The sequence below is a fragment of the Meleagris gallopavo genome, chromosome 1, assembly GCF_905368555.1.
Source record: "Meleagris gallopavo chromosome 1, MGAL_WU_HG_1.1, whole genome shotgun sequence".
NCBI lineage: Eukaryota > Metazoa > Chordata > Aves > Galliformes > Phasianidae > Meleagris > Meleagris gallopavo.
In genome coordinates, this window is record NC_139404.1 from 131,091,612 (window position 1) to 131,114,317 (window position 22,706).

General features: G+C 41.7%; 1 long non-coding RNA gene across 1 annotated transcript; it reads right to left on the reverse strand.

Annotated features, from left to right (window-relative positions):
* Positions 1-6,122: 6,122 nt before the first annotated feature.
* On the reverse strand, positions 6,123-12,508 carry LOC146545616 (uncharacterized). Its single transcript, XR_014881264.1, has 3 exons — positions 12,375-12,508; positions 9,584-9,760; positions 6,123-6,675 (listed from the first exon to the last, which is right to left on the reverse strand). It is a non-coding gene; the product is annotated as an uncharacterized LOC146545616 (long non-coding RNA).
* Between the last annotated feature and the right edge of the window lie 10,198 nt (positions 12,509-22,706).

Sequence of the window (22,706 nt, forward strand, 5' to 3'; positions counted from 1 at the left end):
GCCTGTTCCAGCATGCAACTACCCTGTGTTGCAATTAGCCTTTCTCTTTAACTCTTTCCAGACTGGGGCAAAAGGCAAGCTACTGCGCTGTTGTGCACAGTGCATAGCTTGGGGATATAGCATGTCACAGAGATGAAATTTCTGGGAAATCATAGAATCATAAAGCCTGGGAAAGACCTCTCACGTCATCTAGTCCAATCCACAGTTCAATCTCCAGATGCCAACTGACCACGTCCCTCAGTGCCACATCCACACCGTTTTTGAAGATTTCCAGTGATGGTAACTGTACCACCTCCCTGGGTCACTGCATCACAGCTCTTTCTGAGAAGAAATGTTTCCTGATATCCAACCTGACCCTCCCTTGGCACAACATAAAAGCCATTCCCTCTCATCTTATCACTGTTATCTGGGAGAAAAATCTGACCCCCATCTTGCCACAACCTCCTTTCAGGTCATTCTAGAGAGCAATAAGATCTCCCCTGAGCCTTCTTTTCTCCAGGCTGAACAATCCCAATTCCTTCAGCTGCTCCCCATCAGACTTGTGCTCCAGACCCCTCAAAGTCTTGTTGCCCTTCTCCGGACATGCTCCAGGGCCTCGATGTCCTTCTTGTAATGAGGGGCCGAAAACTGAACCAGTACTTGAGGTGTGGCCTCACCAGATCTAAGTACAGAGTGATGATCACTTCCCTCGTCCTCCTGACTGCACTGTTTAAATCATGATTTTTAATACAACAGAGCTGAGATTCCTGGCTCCCCTGGTTCAAGCCACAAAAGAGAGGATCGCTGACATTGCTCACACACTGCTGAGACCCCACTCAGTGCACTCAGGACCACGCTCTTTGCTCGCTCTCCCAAGCAGGCTGCCTATCTCTGAGACTATAATCTTAACTCAATGTCTGGTGCAGCTGAATCAAACAGCAATCATGTTTTCCCACTGCGTCTCCACAGGTTGGTTGCCACAGACCTTGATTCCTAATGCAACGAGGCATTACTAATTAGGCTGACTTTCTCCTCTTCAGCTTATTAACAGTATGCTCCATCCACTGAGCTGATGTGAGAGAAGCACAATTAAGGTGGGGAGGGGGACATCTCCAAATCACTTTTTGGAACCTTCAGTGACAAAAGAAATAAAAATGGACATAATAAAACATAGGTAATTAAAAATTGCAAATGAAAATACTTTGAAAGTTTTTCATTTCTTGTGGATTTGAACCCTTTTTAGCAAGCCAAGAGCACAGTATCTTCCATTCTTCCAAACTTCTATGCATTTGGCTTGCGTCACTGCGTATCCAGGAGTGGGCTAATTAAAATTGTTTTGTTGCTAATGATAGTGCATCTTCTTTCACTACAGAGTTCAAACTACAGCCATCCTCTTGATCTGCTCTGAGTTTTTTAATCTGTAAATTAGAAAAAAAAGCATATGCCCTTTTAATGCCTGTAAGAATTTGAGCTCATTAATGCAAAAAAAAAAAAAAAAAAAGAAGAAGAAAAAGTAGGCTTTCTATTATAGCTGTTCTTTAATTATGGAACAGCATGTGCGAGAAGGCTCTTTACTCATAACTGTGTCCTCAATTCTATTACACATTTTAGTGGAGAATGCACGTAATAGAAAAACAGCAATAGAGTGTGGAAATTGTCCAGAGCCCTGCTCTCCTAGGGAAACGATGCCAACGGTACTTTTGTGCTGCTGCTCCTCGGCAGCCTCTTTGCACTTTCCTCCAGGTTACATGCACAGCATGACTCACTGCCTGATGGTTTCATTGAAACAGAAAAATATAGGCACAGTAATGATTGCATTCAATCATAAACTACAATCAATACAGTGGAGTTTAAATGTTCTGTGCCCTAGCAGGCCACTATGGGGTCCCCCCACTCCCCCTTCCCTATCTGATTCCCTGAAGAAATGATTTTTCATTTCTAAAGGGTAACAGTTGTTCCAAGCGATCTAGCAGATGTAGCCGAGTCTCTCTGAATGAAATATGTAGGTCAGAGCAGGAGGCATTCATTGTTTTCTTTGACGTACCTTCATGTCAGCCCTTCGTTGGATGGAAAAGCCACTTCACAGTGCTCACGGAGTGCCCTGTGGGAGTCTGATGGGGGACCTCACAGTAACCCCCCCCGCAGAGTTCATGTGGGGGCAGCTGCGGGCAGGGATATTTCTGTGCCATAACGAGACTCCGTGACCTTTTATTTACGTGCACTGGGATATAAATCTCAAACAAGTTCTCAAGTGTGCACAATTATCTCAACAATATCTTTTTTGTGTGCGTGCATCTCAGCACCGCAGCAGAGTTTGGCAAACTTGCAGTCTCCGATGAAGGACTGCTCCCAGGAGAGCTGGGCGAGACTGAAAGCAGGATGAGGAGAGCGGAGAAAGTGGCCGTGTCAGGATGCGGGGAACTTCTCCAGGAAAAACAATAAACATGACTTTTGGTGACTTTTGGCCTTTGGAGACATCTCATGTGCCACTGCTGATCACAATTCCCTGGGGCAAATATCCTCTTTTCAACGCCAGAAAAAATCTGGCTCAGGATTAAGTATTTACTCGCTCTTTTGCAGTATCTTCAAAGGGGAAAGAGTCCAAAGGATTCCCTCCTTCCCCGCAGTTGTGATGCTCTGACAAAACCCATCGCTGCAGTATCTCCTTCCCAACGTAGGTCAGGAAAGATGCCCCGTGACATACCAGGTCTCACCCTAGCAGACCCCAATTCCACCTTTCTTCATAACCACCTGCACAAGGAGCTAATAAAAAAAGGGTTTTCCCTTTTCCTGTTAGCAGTGGCAACTGCCTAAAGATGAAAAATAACTCCCAGAAGGCTGGTATAAAATAAAATCATGCCAACAAGCCCTAAATAAAGGTTGCAGCTCCAACATGTCTTCTGTTACGCTCAGGATGTGCAGTAAATGACAGCTGAATAAATCAAACCCCCGGAGTTCCATCATAATGATCAGGTTAAAAGTGTTATTATCTCATTTCAGCTAAAAGTTCCAATTCTTTTTTTTTTTTTTTTTTTTTTTTGCAAAAACCTCAGAGATCTTGGATTGCATGTCACTCATATTAGAGCTGGAAAAGGACTAGCATAACTTTCTAAAAAAACAGACTTTTCTTTGGTCATAAATCAGCGCTCCTAGTTTCATTCGGCTGCCTGTCTCCCTTTCTTCCTCCTTCCCCCCCCCCCCCCCCCCCGTTTCCTCCTCCCACTCGTTAGTCTGTTCAGCACCTTCGGTGAGTCACACAGAGCTGGCTGACAAGTGAAGTCAAGTTCGACTTCACATCAAGTTCCTGCAGAGCCCTTCTGCTGCGCGATGTGCTGAGCATCATTCCGGCTCCCTCCTCCCAACCCAGTTCAGATGGACCCGCACTCCTGAGGATGTGCATTTGGGACCACGAGTCCCCTGCACACCTGGAGACCTGAACTGTGTGCATTGATGTGAGTCAATTAGCAGAAGACTGCAGGTGAGAGAAGCTGTGATGGGTCTTGTATTATGTCAGGTTAATTTAAGCCTGAGGGAATGAAGGAATAGTCACGGTATTGGTTAACTCTGCCTCCTGTCTCTACCCCTAGCTGAATTATATTCCCTTAAAACTTCCAAAGTGGATCTTTCCTTATCACATGACTATCGTGTCAGTGCAGGACACGATAGTTGGGACCCTAACAGCTTACTGTGCAAGCAAGGACTTGGAATTGTGTTCTGCAACCCCATTTCAGCAGTCTGTAAGCACGTGCCTAGCCTTAAATAAACAGTGATCCTTGAAAAACCCAAAACACTGTACCAAGATATGAGGTTTATGCCAGTTATAGTACTTAAACAGAACTGTCCTGAACCAGATGTTAGTACATGATTCCATAGGTTTCTGGCTTAAATTTCACAATTCTTAGCAATCATTGAGAGGCACTGCCCAATCCCTCGCTGCTGCAGCTCCTGGTGCCAAACTCCATCCCCATGCCATGGATTTGCCAACTGGATGCCCTTGAGCATCCGAGTGCTACCCTGACCCAAAGCAGCTCCTAGGCCAACCAAGAGGTGCCTGCTGAGATCCAGGGGCTTTTTGGGCAGATGCCCAAATGGTATCGCGATCCCAGTGCAGATAGTAATGAGGCAGCTTGATCTCACGATTAGTGCTCAAGCCTTAAACTCAATTCTTGCAGTTGCAGAAAGGGCAGTAAATCCTCATTTCACTTTTAGCAATGATGTAATTTTACAACTCCTATAGATACAGCCATTAACAAGGCTTAGAGAACTATTATAAATGCTTCTTTTTCCAAAGCCTGGGAAAAGTCTGGTTTGTTACCAGGAAAAGAATCTTTTAAGTCTGGGATTGATTACTGCTTGCTCTTTTACATATGTGTAAGTATTAGGTCAGTTCTGAAAGATGCATAAATTACTGAAACCAAACTGTTGAGTTAATAAGAATGATATTTTCAAACTCTTATGGTTCCATTTTAAGTTCCCATGCTATTAATGCCAGTTGAATAACTTACTGAAACTGAAATGAACCACGTTCAAGGCTAAATTATGCTAAAATAGGTCAAGCAGCAGTGAAGGCAGTTATTTTGACTAAACTAGGGTTAACAAGATGCATGTAACAAATGCCTCAGGAGAACAATCACATGCGCTTGCTGCACATGATACCACAGCAGGATACCCATAGCTTCAGGTTCGAGCTAAATGGCATCATGGTGTGCTCTTTCGGGCAAGAAAATAGTTTTACAATTGTTTGAATATGATCCCCTCATTTTATGTGATGTAACCTGACAGTTTAAAGGGTCCCATAAGCATGTTTTCACTGAAGCCTATGCAACTTCTACATACTCAACTAGGCTGTTTTTAACATAAAGCAGAGGGAGAGCAAAGAAGTAATTAATGAAAGAGCTGATACCTTCTGAGACTCCCAACATGACAGCATGCCCAGCTGTCTTTCCACTTGCTTCTGAATAAAGAAAGAAGTCAGGAGGCAGAAATTAGCCTGAGGTATTCAAATCGAATATCATCGGACTTCATGATAAAAAGAGACAAAATACACGTCTAGCGTTAGTCTTCTTTGTGACAACAACAACAACAAAACTTTTCACACAATTTCTTTGATTTTTCAGCCCCCAGTTCCATAAATCTCATATGAAAAAATCTGTAACGCTGATCTTCCTTCCCTTCCTTTCCCTTCCTTTCCCTCCCTTTCCCTTCCCTTTCCTTCCCTTCCCTTCCCTTCCCTTCCCTTCCCTTCCCTTCCCTTCCCTTCCCTTCCCTTCCCTTCCCTTCCCTTCCCTTCCCTTCCCTTCCCTTCCTTCCCTTCCCTTCCCTTCCCTTCCCTTCCCTTCCTCCCTTCCCTTCCCTTCCCTTCCTTCCCTTCCCTTTTGTTCCTTTTGTTCCTTTTTCCTTTCCCCTTTTTCCTTCTTCCCTTCCAAAAGCCTCTATTGTGTGGAGCTGCACTTGAGTTTTGAATACTTTTACTACATCTCCATGTTAGGGTACAAATACCTTTCAGTGGAAAAATGAAGTAGAGGAAAACACATAGACATATTGATTGAGTCTGCTCTCACCAAGCACCTGGGCTGAATACTTATATGTATACACTCTCTGAGTAAAAAAAATTCCGCATCTAATGTACCAGATGCACATCCTTTTTCAGAAAGTTGACATGCACACAGAATATTACATTTAGGAACATTTATGAATGCGTATTGGATTTTGCTTATCCAAGAGCACTGGATGTTTTTCTGTAAATCTATTTGATGATACTAAGTACCAAAATGTTAAAAATTTCCACTTTTTACAGCTGTGTCCATTTTTATGAGAGACTTTGAGTTTATTAGTCATCCAAGCAGAGAGACAGAGTGGGAACAAACCTGTACTCTAGGAAAGTCTATTGAAGAAATTGATTATATAAACAAAAAAAAGCTTTCTACTGTATACAAAAAAAAACTTATTAAATTCATTTTCTTCATGAGAGCTTCTGTTGCTTTTTCACATGTCTGAGCTGCTTTTAAAGAGAGTGCAAAAAATTCATCGATGAACAGCCATTCCATCTCCAGCTTCAGGTGATGAAAAACATCTTTTAAAATCCAGAAAAGCTGTTTTCCAAATGTAAATGCTGAATCAAGAAAACCAATAATGTTCTCCAAGATTGGATTAGTTTATCAGTCCTGCTTAGGGATAATGATAGCTAATTTTTTTTTCCATTGACACGGGACGTTCAGTACTAGTGATACTATTTTGACTTTTATTTTGGAGTAGAACATATTGAAATGCTTTTAATAGTTGTAATAAATCAGATTAAGAGTCAAAATAACTTACTGTTGAAATTTTAAGCTTGTCTTCACCCAAGGTGATATATATGAGTATGTTGTTAAATTTGTAAGAAAATACCTTGTATTATCGCAGTGTCTGATGCACGGACTCAGATGTGAATGATCCAAATCGTTTATTACAAGTTGTCACATCACTTATATACCTTCACAAGTTTTCTAGCTTTCCCATCCACCTCTACAACTTTCCCATCCACCTTTATATGTCAACAGAGCATTCTACAAAAACTCTTCAACCGTTCGTGCAGGCACTTGTCCAATGAGAGCCGTGAGACCTTCCTTCTTCCTTTAGAGGTGTCCTTGGTTCTCATGTTTTTTACCTTGCTCCACAGCTGCTGCTCTGAACAGTTTTTGTTGTATTCCCACAGTCCTGCACCAAAAAAAAGAAATAGGAGATTCCATTTTATTTCTGAGAGCTTAGAGATATGTTGACTTTTTGGCATTTCTGACTTTCCAACAAGAGGGGAACCATAGGTTTTGGACAGTGGAAATTAGTGTCACTGCTTATGAAAACTTTGTTTAATTTTATTGTTGAATTTGGTTCAGAATGGGGGTTTTAATACTGCCTTCATATTTCAGTCATAGGGTCTAGCAAAAGACCTTCTGCCTTCTGTTTAGAAGCTATTTCAGTCTGCCTTTGATAATCCAAATTGGATTCACCTACCTGGAGACAAAATTTCCTTTACCATAAATGAAATGTGCGAATTAGCTATGATAATTAGACTTGACCCAGTTACTGGGTTTCGGATCATCCTTCTATGTTGCTTGGAGCTGAATGTCCCTACAGAAAGCAAATCTCTCTGTTAAGACAGAGTTAAAAACCTTCATTAGGGACACAAAAGAAAATGTAACCAAAGCACTATTCCATCAGCTGACATTGTCTGTTACCTTTTTTTTCTGCACGGTGAATTATTGATTACAAGTGATTTAGAGTTCTCTTGGTTATTTACATGACACCTCTTCCTCTCCCCTCCTGCCACATGCGCACTCTACTACAGCAAGAACATTTATAACAAATAGCGATGTCAGATCCTTAAACATTTGTAGTAACAGCTAGGTATCAAATGGCTCACCTAATCCTTCCTCATCCATCTTAAAACTTCAATGAGTTGCAGGGTATCAATGGCTGAGTATTACCACCTTTGCTTAGAGATAAGCCCCATGTACACAGCAGCGTAATAATGCCTGATGGGAAACGTGTGCCCGAGAAAACTCCCATAGCAAGATTGTATTGTACTAAGAAATTTTGTTTGTTGCCTGGCTGGCTTCAGAGATGTTATTTATCCCTTTCGAGCTTCCAAGTTAAAATGCAGGGGCTTATCTGCTGGGAGTGTAATCTTGTACAAAACCAGAGAGACATTTAGATTCTGTTGAACTCCCTGAGAGTTACCATCATGTTCCTAGCGCAGACTTTGGGATTAGCTGACATCTGCTCCCTGGACTTGCATTTTTGCAGGGTTTCTGGTGAATAGAAGAAGGAAATAAAATGTTTCTGTGCTACAAAAGAAATGCATTTGTGTGTGTGTGTTTTTTTTTTTTTGTTGTTGTTGTCCTTTTTATTTTTATTTTTATTTTTTATTTTTATTTTTTCTTTTATTTTATTTTTTCTTTTATTTTTTAAAGAAAGAATGAATAAAAATGAAATACAGTTTATTTCAGTGTTGTATTCTCTAGGAGCTGTGGCAAAATACTAAGATTCTGTCCAAAGCTACAGTATTCATGGCCGTTGGTATAAAGTGCAGGTTCAAGACATTCTTCTGATTAAAAATAAATATCAGTAAAACTCTTAGTCATTTTACAGCTTCCAGAGGCAAAAATGTGCCTTTGCCAATAGAGTTTGTACCAGATCTGTGATCATAACAAAAAAGCACTTCTTCCAGATAAAAAGCTGTGGCTATGGTATGAGATTTTGTCAGCGCATGGATGTACGCATTCTGGCAAACCCTCTCTGGTGTTAACTAGACCTGACTCCAGAACGGACAAACACAAGCAGATATTTACTCGCCTATGCAACTTCATGTGTAGAAGGAGAAAGTACATTAACTCATCCAAATTAGGATTGAATTGAATAAAACGATTAGCCTGAAAGAAGGAAAACAAGCACATGATGAAGAAGCTCTTCCAGACTGGGATCGGTGCTGGGAAGCTGAGATAACTTGTTTTGTTCAGCCTCATCTTATGCCAGGTTCTTTGTACTAGCACACTCCCAGAAGTATCAGTTCAAGCTAGAACTCTATTTTGAGGCTGTTGAAGTAAGGAAGCCTCTCCACATTTTTTCATTCATGATTTATGAGGGCAGTAGAGCCTTTGCACAAAATTAAAGGCTGAATGAGAGAATCTGGAAAGAGGCAGGACCAATGAACTAAGTTTATGATTAAGTGCCAGAAATCTCCTGAATTCACCTTCTGTTTTGACTTACTCCTTGACCTTGGGCAAATTCTTTGCCTTACAAACATTTCTTTTATCTGCTCATAAAATTTGCAACACTAAATATACCAGGGAACTGGTATATTTCTGTGTGTAAACTATTTTAAAAACCATGACCACTTTTTATATCTATTATGCAAGTACTTCAGTTCTTTATATGGTAGCTGAAGAGTCACAGGCTTGTAGTAACTATCCCAGCCATAGTGCCACACTGTAATAAATTTGATCAGGAGAGCAGCTTGGAGCTCCTTTTCAGTTACCTGAAGTCTTCACAATCAAATGAAAATGCCACAAAAACTGATTCATTTACCAGCTGGAAAGATTAATGTAGAAATAGCGATGTTCTTTGACATTAAATCAGACTGGAATTTGTCTGTAGGGTCTGAAAAATCTGTGGTCACTACTTCCATTCCTGGTTTTAGGAAGCTGGAAAAATTGAGATTAATTAACCACACTTTTTCCTTGAAAAAATATCTCTGGGTTTCTTCTTTTGAGGAGACATTCTTGGAAGTAAACTAAATGGAGATATATGTTTTTTTCCATGAGAAATCAGACTGCAAGCCACACATGAGGTTGGCAACTCAGTGCTTTTAACACCAGTATTCATTCCCCCAGTTGATCTGAATATAGAATCATAGAATCAATCATAGAATGGCTTAGGTTGGAATGGACATTAAAGATCATTGAGTTTCAATCCCCTGCCATGAGCAGAGCTGCCACCCACTAGATCAGGCTGCCCAGGGCTCCATCCAAACTAGCCAACATCCTGTATCTCAGGAAGGTATTTCCCTGGGACAGACTGGGTACTTGGTTCTCAGGAGAAAATATTCAGCTGAAATATTCATCTATACCTTACAGAGCCATTCCTCCTGCATATTAGCACACAGTGGGATCATCCTGCAGCCCCTTTCGCCCCATTCCAACAGGGAGCTGTATAGTAGCTTCCCCTACTTCTTGTGGGACCCTTGAGGTGAAGCACTGCACCGCTGACTGTCCAGGAACGACAGGTAAGTGAGATGTATTTAAATCTAAGAGAAGAAAGGCAAGAGGCAAAAGATCATTTACCTTCTTTTTCATTCAAAATGAAATTTTAAAAAAACCTTACAGAAGCATCCAACAGTCCTTAAAACCTTTTAAAAAAAAGTCCAACAGAACCTTCTTTACTTCTAAACTCCAATTACTGGCAGGAGGAAAATAATAAGTTACATAATCTATATTCTACTATTTAACAGATACTAAATATAGTGTAGTTACTCAGAACAATACAAAACATAATAATATGAGAAGCAGCACCGAAGAGAATTCTGCCGTTGTAGATAGAGGCATTTTTAGCATTATGTTCCTCAGGAAGAACATCAAATATTTTTCTGAGTGACCTAATTTTCTTTGTCTGATCAAATGTGCCAGATGCTTCCTTATTCAGAATTGCCACTCTAAGTGAAAAACTGTTTTCTGGCAGCCACTTGAAATCTTGTCTTCAGTTTTCTGTTAGGGATTATTATACAATCATTGCCCGGGCAGACTGAAAGCATATGGTAACTGGGCTGACATTATCTCTGCTATTTCAAAGTTCCCTAAGGATGTGTGGGCACAGCTACAGTCTCAGGTATAAGCCAGCCTCCCCAGTGCATTCAAAATGTCACCCAAACTCAGCAATGACCACACAAGCTGTGGACAGAGAGCTCAGCAGCCCGCTTTCCACCTCCCTAGCAGGGGTGGGTCACTTTTCCCTTTTGTAGATATGCCCATGACTCAACCAGGAGAAATGCTAACAGTGGCTCAGTGTCATTTACTGTGCACAATTGCGACCCTCTGCAACACTGGCAAAGCTGGAGAGGCTGTGTTTCAGTTATAGCCACCCAGGTCTTATCTACTATACTTAATTCAGGCTGTACAAACTCATCTGTCTTGGGGGGCTGTGAGAATCACAGCAATTGATTTAGCCTTTCCCACTGTTCCTGTTGCAGGCACCAGGGAGTCAATATTTGCAGGCATCAAGAGCCAAAAGGCTGCAAGCAAGCCATGTGCATCCTAATGTCTGTTTTTGCATTCTCCTGACAACCAAGTTAGCTGTGGTGGTTTCCAGGTCCTGTGGACCTTCTCAGCACCTCAGGTCCTCAGAGGGAGCATCTGCATTGCTAAATAAGAGAGACATGGCCTGAGCTCAGGCACTGAACCTTTAGAGTAAATGTTCAACAAATACCGTCAGCTTGTTGATGACCAACTGGTAGGTTCCATTAATTTGTGAATGAACTTCATGCTCATACACAAAAAGATGACAATTTTGATTTTACAGTTTCTGTCATCACTTATTTTGTGCTACCTTTCCTCTGGTGGCCCCAGACCCCCACTGCTCAAGAGGTGGTCACTAAGGTTATGTGCCTCTTCCAACCAAGAGAGGATCAAGATCAATGAGCAGAAGCTTATAAGAGCTCTCAGAAGGACAAAATTTGGTGTTCTCTTATTCATACTGATTTGGGAGGTATATCTTATGCATACAAGTGTTATGAGGAGCAGCTAAGAGAACTGGGATTGTTCAATCTGCAGGAAGTTCAGCTGAAATCTTATCACTCTCTATAATGACCTGACATGAGATTGTGATGAGGTGGGGATTGGACTTTTCCTCCAGCTGTATCAGCTCAGCACCCGGCCACGGAGCAAGCTAGCAGACAAGCAGAATCTGTAGTTAGGACACTCAGAAAACCCCCAACATTTGGCTACACACATCTCAGAGTAGTTTACATACAGGTGTAGCTTTAAGGCAGCATAGGCAAATGACTAGACATGTGGATGCTCTATAAACACTTAAGTCTCCAAACCTAATTTATTTTTGTGCATCTAAGTTGATTACAAATTGATTAAAAATAAAAGAAAATGAGTTGCTTTTAAACTGTAATATCTACATAGCCAATATATTTCTCTAAGAAAATCAGTAGAAGGCTGTACAGTAAGAAAGCCGTCATCGAAATGGAAATCAGGCTTCCAAGCTATTTAAATTTTAGTTTCTTTAACTTATTCTGAAGATAAACTATTAGTAGTACTGACTGTCTCAACAAAAATAAGTGGATCAAAATCCAATCTCATTTTGCAAATTCTATGCACAAATACAATTCAACATACTTTTTTTTTCCTTTTCAGACTTAAATTAGCACCTATATACAGTTCAAGGAGCCTTGCAGAATTTTAAACAGGCAGTACTGAAATAAATAAATAAATCTGGGAGATAATGCATTCTACAATATTCACAGCTGAGATTGCTCATTTTCTTCTAGACAGTCTGTAATTTTACTGTAACTTAATCATGACCTACACTGTAGTATGATTTTTTTAACACATCACTACAGGCAAGTTGTCCTATTCACACCCTAAGTGGAAATTCATACTAAAATATCAACAACTTGGAAGACAGATGCCAGCTCAGTCATACCTGTAGCATCGCCAGGATCTGTGAGACAGACAAAGAAGATATAGGAACAAATTCATAATCTAAGAAGTACAAGCAGTGCTGGTTTTAACAAACTCTACCCTGGTACAGAAACCCTGGAAGTACAATGATTTTATTGCATACTAAAGAAATTATATTAGTAGTTCCCCCCGGTCTATCAGGTATAACAGGAAAACTAATCCCAACTGTGAATTTACCATTCTGCTGTGCCAAATTGCTTGCTGGTGGAGGTAACTGGTTTCCACTCCTCCCTTCAAAGCTGTCACCTATTCCTTGGAGTGCTGCTCAGAGCCGAGCAAGCAAACAAAAAGAACCAAATGTCCCTACTAAATGTTGCTCCAGAACTTTCACAAAGGCGATTTCTTTCAAATTATCCATCATTAAAAATGACTGTCAGGGGTTATCCTGATTAGCAGCTGTGCTGCAGAAGGTCTGTGCAACCCCAGCCCACTCCCAGCTGCCTGTTTCCCAAGATAACATTATCTACTTGGATGCCTTTGCCAGAATTTCTGTAATTATTAGTGATTTGCAGTGCTATTCTCCACCCAGTGTTTATCTGAGCAGAAGAAGGCAGGGAAGTCTTGCAAGACTTCTTCCCTTCTCAGATCATTTACTTGGCCAAATTCAAATCCCTCTTCAAGGAGCTTGGTATGATTTTTTTTACCTTTGTATGTAAGATGTAATTTTACTGCTCCTCAGTCCTGTACTCTTAGAAAGCTCTTATCATTGTTCCGACCAGTTTTCTTCCATGTGTGTTAGACCTTCCTATAAAATCATAGAATCATAGAACCATAGAATCATTTGAGTTAGAAGGGGCCCTAAAAATCATGTAGTCCAACTCCCCTGCTACAAGCAGGGACACCTACAGTTTGATCTTGCTCAGAGCCCTGTCCAACCTTAGATATGCTCAGGAATGGGGCAGCCACCACCTCTCTGGGCAACCTGAGTGCCTTATCACCCTCACTGGAAAATACTTTTTTTTCTTATATGCAGCCTGTATCTCCCTTCTTACATTTGAAACCATTTCTCCTTGTTCTCTCACATCAGACCCTGCTATGCAATCTGTCTCCTTCTTTGTTACAGCTTCCCTTCCAATACTGAAAGGCAACTTGTGTCTAAATCCAGTGTTTCTTTTTGCTTTGCGTGCTGCCCTGTGTTTCAGCCTTGCTGCCTGCTCACTCCAGCTTCCCTATCAGCAGTGAATCCTCTGTCATCAATAATCCACTACTTTAACTGGCTTAGAGTTTCCTTCCCTCTCTCCCTGTCCCAGTCAAATGCCAGATTAGAGCCAGCAGAAGCCCGCTGCTATCCCTGTTGTATGCATTAATCTTCTTACAAGTATGGTCTGTTCTGTATTTAACCTCTCTGCGCCGCACAGCCAGGTGATACCGAGAGCTCGAGCAAAGTTATTTTCCTTTGCATGTTAATGAGTAAAGTACCCATTAGTAGCACATGATTGTAATTTTATATAATAGATTTAGCTGAAATTGCTCAAGCCACTAATTGAAGACTACCACTCAGACTCTTCTTCTCCCAACAAACCTTGATGCTCTAAGGATTTGAATGATTTGTTCAGTACCGTGAAGCCAAAAGCCATCAGGTGAGTGATTCCTTTGAAATCAATGGGTTATATGGCTCATCCAGAGCAGAAACATTTGACTCCGTATCTGTGCTGCAGAGTAGTAGGCAGATGCCTTAGGAAGCAAGATCAATCTTTGATTTTGGATTTTCTTCCCCACATGGATTACAGCATATCTGGGGATGTGAGTAAGAGAGCAAGACCAGAGACCGGGAGCCCTGTCTTCTATTCCTGGCGCAGCCCCAATTCACTGTGTGACTGTGCGCAAATCGCTTAAGCTGTCTCTGGGATAATAATCGACACAGCAATTCTAGGAGGCTTAATTTTTAAAGTGTCAACTCATATATTTTCACCGATGTGCCTCGGGAGATGTTCTCTTCTCCACTGGAAGCAGGAGCAGGGCCGCAGTACTGACAGCAAGATTTGCAACCCTTGACCTGTTCTCCTCCAGTCTGCTGTAACTACTTCATACAAAATGTTCAATGGTAATAGTAATGCCAGAAATGCTGTCCCGGAGCTCTGAAAGCCTCTTATCATCTTCAGTTCCTAAAGTAGAGTGTACAGAATCCCGTGCTCTGGTTTTCTTTTTGCTACTTTCAGCATTAATTCTTTTTTTTTTTTTTTGTTATACCAGCAGATACATAGTCTGCTGCAGCTGCTTTTTGGTTTTGGTCTAGCTGATTGCATGGCATAGTTTTAGACAAAAAATTTGGATTTTTTTTTCCAGTGTGTTTTTTGTGTCCCTGAAATCCTAAAGTTGCAGAAGTGACAAGTGATGGGCTGTAGCTTTGTTGGGGTAGAGGCTACAGTCTACACTCTTTTCTTTTGAGAAGAATTGTACACCATGTGGCTATCCTTTCATGGATCTTTCCACTGTTCATCTTTCCATTGTCCCAAAGTGGAAGCTCAGGAATCATAATCACTCACAAATATCTAAGATTTCTACAGGGTGGATCAAATGCAACAGCAAGATATGTTAATAGACCATCTCCCCTCACATGGACTTCATTTTCTCCCAGTCATGTTGACATCTGATCTCTGTGGCAATTAGACTAAAACAATTAATTTCATGGGTAAAGAGCATTTGGAAAGTATTTGTTATGTTTCTCTTACTGCAGTTTAGCAGCTAGAGGCAAACAAGGGCAGCGAGAGCTCAGCTCTGCCATTCGGGACCTGTGAGCAAAGGAGCACCCTTTGGAAGTTGCCCTTCTGGGCGTCTGGAGCGGGGCGGACATCAACAAAGTCAATGAAAAAGCAGTCGTTCAGACTCTGTCAGGGTATGAGTCAGATCTCTGGCTTCGGCAGCAAAGATTTTTATTTATGTAGTTTGCTACATCACAATATGGTGTCTCAAAATGTCTGCCACCACTCACTTTTAAAGCGTACATATAGCACATACAGTCTTGTCACAGCTGACACCTTTTTTTGATTTCACTACACGAGAGTACTCTGTTGCTGATGAATCAAGCTGTTTTCAAGATTGGTTTACTTCTGCATATTTTGGGGGAGAGAAGCTAAGGAAAAAATACAGCTATTTTTCAAATAACTATTTCCATCTCTATCTTTTGAGCAATTCTTCTATCAGAGGCTTTTTTAACAGTCATAAACACAGTGAAGCATCAATTCTTCTGAAGTCTGATGAAGAAAAAGACTTTACAGCTAAAAGTCTCGGCTCAGGAAACCACCTTTCTTTAGGACAACACTTAGCATGGACCATCAGGTCCCAGCTCTGGGGAAGAAAAATGCAGTGGTTTATCACCCATAATTGGAATAAACACCAAGGGGTCACCCATGCCATCTCCCTACCCCATGACAGTCCTGGTGACATCTCTGTCACTCCTGCCAGAAAAGTGTTGAGCCCTTTTGTCTAGAGTCCAATATACTCATCTGCCAGGGACATGCCCGTGGAGGCATTTCATCCCCCTTCTTTGCAGAACCTCTCCGCAAAGGCATCAGCTCTAGCTGTACAAAGAATTACAGTTTCAGTCTTTACAAAAAGGGAAGGAAAAACACTGCAGGTCATCAGCACGCTAAATAATTTAGGCGTGCTTTCCTCTCTTGTTGCACAGCACTGCTGCTAGCAGCAGTGAGCGCAACGTGCGTGCTGCAAAGAGAGAAAGGGCACGCTGGGCCAAATTCTGCCCTCAAAGGCATACGTACAATTTCCAGTGACATCAGTGGGAATCGTGTGCGTGGATTGAGGGCACAATCTGGCCCTTTATTTTCAGCTGCTGTATTATGATCATGACATGCTAATTTCTAATTCCTTTAGCAAAAATAACACAGGAAGGCTTAAATATTCATGTTGCCAAATGTCAGAAACACCTCTGCGGTATTCTTGAGCAAATTCATGAATACAGATTTTAGGAACGATGGCCATGCTCATTATTGGAACCTGACATCCTCAATCAATTAAAACCCTCCTTATCTTCACTGGGTTTTTGCCAAGCTAAGAACTGAATAAGGGCTGTGGAATTTAGCTCCATGCTGACTGCTTTGGACATCAGTCTCCTGACAGCTACGGTCACAACTTTCCACTCACAGGGATGGATGTGAAGGCACAGACGTCATTATGGAATGCTAAATATTGAAGTCTATCTCTTCAAAAACCATAAACAGAAGTCAACCAATTGTAAACTGATATGATGAAAAGTGCAGGTAGAATCATAGAATCACCACGGTTGGAAAAGACCTCTCAGATCACCCAGCCCCACCATCAGTCCACCCCCACCGTGCCCACTGACCACATCCCTCAGTGCCACATCCACATGAGTCTTGACCACCTCCAAGGATGGTGACTCCACCACCTCTCTGGGCCACCAGTTCCAATGCCTCATCACTATTTCTGAGAAGAAACATTTCCTAATAGAGGTAGAGAATTGTTGAAGGAAGGAAAAAGAGGGAGAACTTAGCTCCTCACCAACCCCCCAGCAGCACTTTCTCAGCCACTTGAGGGAGAGAATGGAGGTGCTGGAATTAATGGCAAGGGTAGAAATTTTCCCAGCTGCCTACTTTCCCTTTGGGAAGTGCCACAGACGGGTCAGGACCCCAACGCTTCAGCACCATGCTGGCTAAATTGGAGGGTGACACGGTCACACAGCAAGCATGTGCTGCAGAGTACCATGAAATGTAGTACAGCAAGCCGGATTAAACACAGAAGAGAAGGGGCAATAAACAAGAAAGGTCAAGAGGTGAAAAAAAGGAATAAATGGCAGCAGGACCTTACTTTTGGTTATTGCTCTAAGCCCTGTGAGCTCTGCCTGTACGCTGTCATCCTGCGTTGCCCACGTCACTCTGCTCCAGCTGTCCCTGTTTCATTCTCGCCATCTCTTTCCATACAGACAGCAAGCTGCCCGTGGCACAGCATGGCTGGGAGCCCCATGCCTGCAGCGTGAACTCGTGCTGGCACCAGGAACGTGCAGCCTGTCCCTGCGTGGCGCTGGATCCTAAACTGCTCGTTATAAATAAACATGCTCCTAATAATAGCTTGCCTGACCTGACTCGCTGTAGGAAACGGCCTCATAAATGAAGAGGACAACTTTCAAGCTCAAGAGTTGTAATTTTACATGAATAAAAAATGAAAAGGGCAGCGCAGGATAGGCTGGGGGAAAATTGTATCACGAGGACTTAGAGTTACAATCTCAGAGTGTTAACAGGCTTGTTGGGTTGCCAGGTCTGATGCTGTCTCCCCCTGTAAGTTCGCTGGGGCTTGATGGATGGATGTGGAGAAATATTACTTGAATTGTCAGATAACTGTTAGTCACCCAGATTAAAAACAAATTCCATTGACATTGTGTCATACCTTGGGAGCCCAAAACAGATATTGATGTTTTCATCTCATTGCAGGGAAGAGGGAGGTGGGAGTGGGTAAAGTAAGAAATCAAAATCACCCGGATAGAGCAAGCCTTTCAGCTTTGTTTGAAAAATGACACTGCAGATCAGTGCACCAAGCTGAGGGCAAGAGATAACGCAATCCAGCCTATCTCTCTCACTCTCAAATGAAGGGGAGACAAAGGCAGTATTATCATTAAAAACAATACAAAACAAAACTTTTAATGCCTGTGGAGAATTATAAGCACAAGTGTAGAGAACAGATTCACTTGCTGTGAGATCCATCTCTCAAAACACCCTCATGTCAGTGGGGGCTCAGAGGAGGAAGGAAGTGATTTTCTCACCTTCCAGAGATGAAGCAGAGGGAGACAGCCCATGGAGCATGAGGCACAGGAGGCACAGGAAGGAACTGCTCTTACCCAGCCTGGAGGAGAAATGGTTCAGAAGGACCTAAAAGCCCCCAGCATCCAGGAATGCCATCAGGAAGATGGAGCCGGGCTCTTCAAGGCCTTGCACAGCAGGAAGGTGAAAGATGGTGAACTCATGTAGAAAAAGAGAAGTTCAGTTTGGACTTAAAGAGAAGATTTTGCCAATGAGAACAACCAGGCAGTAGACTTATTTGTTCCAAAAGACAGTGCCACCTCTGTCTTTGGAAGCTTTCAAAACCCAAAAGGAAAAAGCCCTGAGCAACTTGTTATGACTTTACAGCTAGCCATACTTTTAGCAGGAGCTTGGACCTGAGGTCTCCTGCAAGAGGTCCCTTCCAATAGTTTTCCTATAGAATTTTCCTATAGTTCCTATGATAAATTCACAAGCTGCTTCTGCTCAATTGACTTCAGTGGTGACTGTGCTGATTTACATCCACAGAAGATCTGATCTTGAGTCTATAGTTAACTGTCCCAGTATACAAAAAGATTGGGATATGTTTTGCATCAATTGTTTGGTGGTTGAAAAGGTCTTGAAAGGCCTCTTCATGATATGATTCCAACAATGATGAACCAATAAAATACGGCGTATGCATCTTGTGACACTAGAGGTTTGAAAGAATCTTGTCTTTGATCAATGCTACGAACATGTAGAGAGGTGACTAGGACGTATGCAAGCTGTGACATGCTGGAAGAGAGACTGAGACTTTCTCGACACAGAATTCGGCACCCGAAGTTGTAAGTTAATGTGTACGTGTGTCTGTGAGGTACACATCCATGTGTGATATACATCGATTTGGGTAACATGCACATAAATGTACATTTTACACAACTTATAAACTATTTTATACCACCATTACTGCCTTTGCAAACTCAAGCAGTCAAAAATTTGATAATTCCTAGTTACTCTCAATGTGTCTCCCTTAAAAGCGATATGACAAAGTTGTATACTAAAAAGTCAACAGGCTATACTAAACATGATATAGTGCTATATATGATTGCATACCTTTCCTTTTTTTTCTGAATTTTCTCCTTATCCAGTGGGCAGATCCTTTTCTGATTTAGTGAACATTTTTCAAACTCCATTTTGAAGTTTGGTGTACAAATTTGCTTGTGATATTCTTACAGTGCCTATAGTACAAGCAAGTTAATATTCACAGTAACCTGTGAAGTCATCACAGACATATTGCTCAGGGAGGTTACAGTGGCTGATCACATAATTACAAACATTATTGCCATACATACTTACAGAGAATCCAAATTAAGTTTCCACAGGGATCATAATTCTAGCTAACATTTGGTTGTTCGATGCTGAACCCTACTGATATTCTTTCTCTACAGAGTGTGTTTTTAACTGACTAAGTTTATAAAAAAGTCAAAGAGAAAGACTGAAATTCCACCCTGGGCCATCATATTGATTACAACATGCTTCACTGCTGTGGTTTGAACTGATACCCCACACAGACACTCATCATTTGAGATGGTAAAGAAAAAGATATCGGGAGTGACCTGTCATCCAAGCCAGGTCCTTGTTCACAGATTGACCACATCCTTGGGGAAAGAATGACTTGTTATCCAATTACCTGAAATCACATTTAACTCAGGTTAAGCTAAAAGGCAAATATAGTCACTTATTCGTAACATCCAAAACACAGTCTCACCATGTAGAAGATAACAGCAAAAGCTTTTCTCGAGGTGGGATTGAGGTGGTTGTCTCCTGCTATCAAACCACCCAAGAGACAGTTGAAAACACAAAGGCTGGCAGATGGGTCCAAAACAGAAAAGTAAGGTAGGAGCAAAATAGAATAACCTGCTAAATAATTGAGTAGTTCTAGTAAATTAGGTGGAAGAAATTTTATGAACATCTTTCATATTACCAAAGATAATCATTCATTTTCTGTTAAGGCACAAGACATAGAGCAGCAGAAGAGCCACGACACACAACTTCAGCTGTAATGTGAATCCCAACATATTCAAAACCTTATGTGACTCAAGTGTGTGTACTTAAAATGTCTGCCTACACCATGACAACTGCTTTTTCAGGCTAACTCTCTGCCTCCTTTTTGTTTTGGCTTCTGGTTGAAAGTGAATTGCAAATAACAAGGCAGGCAGTCTACCTTGCCAGATAGCCTTAGTAAGTAATACAGAGAACAGTGCAATTCCTGCTTTCTTTTCAGAGCAAACCTGCAGCATCCCCATAAGGGCTCTGCATTGCTCAATCTAATCAAAACACAAGAAGTTTGACATCCATTAGAGCCTTTGAAGTCTCACAGAGACCCAAGTAAATATCATACGATGGACTTGGAAAGAGAAGTCAGTCCTATACACCAGATGCATGACACACATCTAATCTGTTTTTTACGGGAGCCAGCCTGAAACCTTCTACTCCATAAATGCACGTGAGTATTCTCAACAACACTGTGGAGACACTTCTGCTCAAGCACAGAGTCATCACACTTAATGTGGGGGGCTCAGAGAGATCTAAGACCACGTCAGACACTGGGGGCTTTCTTTCAGTGTCAGTGGCTAGAGCCAGGCACTCCCCGAGGGCAGCAGATTTGACCTTGCATGGGGATGAGATGCACAGCCCTCTGCAGGTGCTGGCCTCTGTCCTTTGACTATAAAGGGAGCTTGGGTGACTAAGTCAGACTTAGATGTTTGACGTTCAGATGTGTGAGTTACAGCAGATGTATCCTGCCTAGACAGGGCATGGCTGGAGCAAAACATATAAAATATGTTGGAAGATTAATAAAGGTTAGTGCATTTCCAAATTTGGAGCTTAAAAAGCCACGGTGGTGTGTGTCTCCCTCCCCCAGTAGCAATTCATCTTGAGGTAATGCAGCTCTCTCTCTCCCATGTTTATGTATCTTGTCATTCTATATTCAGGGAGGAACGCCGTGGGTTTCTTCCATAGTTAGAAGAATTTATGAAAAATAAGCATATTTTTCCTAGTAGCTGAAGTAAAACAGGCTCTTTGGAAACAAAATTCCTGACAGTTTGCAAATTCACCTCCTCCTCAGGAATTTCAGGGCTCGTGGTCCATTTTAGTTGGAGATTGTTTGGTCAACCAAAGAACAACACAGTATATTCTTTGCTGTACCGTGGATACAAATATTAACTGCCATATCATGCATTTTAAATACTGACTCTAATGATAAACAAATATTTCCTGAGGGCCAAAGGAAAGGCCTTGGGAAACGACAAAATGTTCTAAGTAAAAAATGGAGGACAAATATTAATAATCTCCAAATTACTATTATTTTTCTACCTCTGGCAATATGTTATCTCGCTGTAGCCGAAGAAAGCAGTCATTTCTTTTTATTAAACTGCACGATTTTTAAACATGAGCATCATAAATCTTATTTGAAGAGTTCTCCAGAAGAAAAATTTTGATCTGCTCTGGGGCATTTTTAAACTATGTCATTTGTAAGCCAGACAATAACATGGTTTTGTAACAGGTCATGTGAGCCTGGTCCAGCCATGGGAAGAGCACAGTGTGCAGGAGATATGCGGGCACCAACTGTGGGTGGCTGTAGCCAGGAGCCAGGCTCAGTGTGCAGGGATGTGATGGAGGAAAGAGCAACAAGGCAGCCTAGGGATAGAAAGTGGTGAAACTGCTGCCTGCATCCCACAGCAGCTCTGTCCCCACCACAGAAAGCATCCCCCTCAGCATCCAGCTGCACTGCCTGGCCAGCCAAGTGCCTAGTCTGAGATAATAAGCGTTTGCATCCCCTCCATGCATTCTTGGATTAGCTACTGTAATGCTTGTCCCAGTAGCATTAACAATGTACACACTTGTCAGTCCCAGGAAATAGCAGCGGAGTCACAGGAAAGAAGAATTACAAGTGGTTCCAGGGCTAGAAATCTGAGTTTATAGTCACAGTTGGATGGAACAGAAGTTCTGTAACTGCCAGCCAGAGAGGTAAGCAATTCCCACAACTCAAAAATCATTAATTCAATCAAGAGTAAAGATAGCACCATCTTCTTTCATTGTCCCCTAATTTAATTGTCACAGATTAAAGCCTGGCATAAATCTTGGCACAGATTCCTGTTGTCAGACTTCAAAGAGAGCTCCTGAAGTCTTCTGCCAGAATCAATGATCATAACTATATCCTTTTCTTATGCAGCATCTGTATCTTCCCCAAAATTAATGAACATTATTTTTGCATGCTTCTGAGTAGGCTGAAAAATACACTCTAGAATCACATTTCCCATGTGAGGGGAAAAAGGAACCCTTCTACATTTGTTATTCTCCTCTAACAAGGATTAAACCATGCTGTGGATACTAATGAGTGACTTGCAGTTGCCCGCCTCTCGCTTTAGTTCATTCCTCAGGAACACTGAAGACAAAATTTCTCAACAGAAATCATAACACATTCTATGGATTGAATGTTTCAGACCTGTTCTTACAACAACTAATCAAGCTGCCGAGACTGCTTGCTATGCAGACTTGCAGACCTCTCAGGTCACTGTTGCCAAGGAGTAATTTTCTTTAAAGTAGACTTGCTTGTCCATTTTACAAAAAGGGAAAACAGAAATAGTAGGTTGCAAGGAACTTGGCGTGAATGATGCACATAAATTTTACATCAATTTGCCTCCTCTATGTGCTTTTTTAATATGCACTGTAATTGCTAATTACAAAGAGAACTAGGCTCCAGAGCTGAATTAAGGTAGAAAATACCTGGAAGAATTTC